Raw genomic sequence first — 1,450 nt, 5'->3', positions numbered from 1 at the left:
TTGGAGATTTTTTTTATGTATGTAAAGATTTGAATGTGGTCTTATTTAAGTGAGGTTTATGGATTAAAAAAAGACTTCTGATTCACCTTTCCAGTCCCCAATGGAATGACACAGCTTTCCAGAATGACAAAGGCAGACTGAAAAACGGCAGACTGTTCTCCCATTCTCCTCAATTTAAAGCACTGACTCTACAACCAAGAGAAGTGATGAAGTTCCACCATCTACATTTTTTAAGTATTTGAGCAAGGAATGATTTGGTGGCCATGGGAAGACTGTGGCATGTTGATACAGTGTCTGTACACTAAGTCAAGTATTTATACTGTGGGACACTTACTTTTAAAATTATAATTTTTTTTGGCAGAACCTGGGATTGAACTCAGACCCTTGCATTTGCCAGGCAGGTGCTTCTTCTACTGAGGCATCTCCCCAGGCCCTAAAATTATAATTCTTTAGAAGCTGTAGTTTTTTTTCTTTGTTTAGTGTTTAGTGGCAGCGTGGTTTCCTTCGCTTTCCTTGGCTGTGTTCATATGCATATTTAATTTCATGACAAGCCTCCCTTTCCAAGTTCAAGTGTACCTGACCCTTCACAGTGCCAGTTCCCAGGTTTATTAAGGTTCCCAGCAACTGAAAACTGCTACAAGTTTAATAGAATCTCATATCTTGGAGTCCAAATGCAGTGTATTATGTTAACACAAAACAACAATTTATCAGAGACATGTAACATTCATGGTACATATAAGAACGTATGTGCTAGCAATTTAGTCTCTAAATTTTGCAACCTAATGTGAATGAACATTAAGCTTTGACCTACTGGAGCCCTTGATATGACAATGCATTGGAATTAGAATTATGAAACTGAATAAAGGAATGCACACAACTACTTGGAGTCATTACTGTACAAAATACAACTAGATGAATATTTTCCCTATTTTTAATTCTCATCAATGAAAATTATACATTAAAATAAAAACTTCTTGGTGTCTCTCCTGGTGCTTCTCCTAGGAATAGGAGCAACAGTTATCACCAAGATTTTTACAACTGAGGATTGTTATGGCTACAACATAAGTAGAAGAAAAACCTGAAGAGGCAGAAATACATTATAAACTGCATAAGGTCACATATGCAGCTTGATATTAAAAGTTATAAATGTTTCCAAAATTTTTCCAAATGACTTATGTTCATGAATTAATGTGACTTTCATTTGTTAAAGTGAAATGAAAAAAAAAAATTAACTATTTTTACTTCCAGATTTAGAAATATTATGCATTCAATCTAAAGTGACTTTCTTTTTAAAATTCAATGTCTCTGCTATATTTCTTAAATAGGAAAATATCTCCCACATAATTCTGACTTAATTTTCCCAGTCCGTTGGCTCCATTGGCCTCAGAGGAATGAAAAAGAAGAGTCCATACCAAGGACTTACTGTGAGGCTTTTTTAGTTGAGTTCATG

This window comes from Octodon degus, unplaced genomic scaffold (genome assembly GCF_000260255.1).
Source record: "Octodon degus isolate 3935 unplaced genomic scaffold, OctDeg1.0 scaffold00362, whole genome shotgun sequence".
Taxonomy (NCBI): domain Eukaryota; kingdom Metazoa; phylum Chordata; class Mammalia; order Rodentia; family Octodontidae; genus Octodon; species Octodon degus.
Note: the sequence above shows the minus strand (reverse complement) of the source record.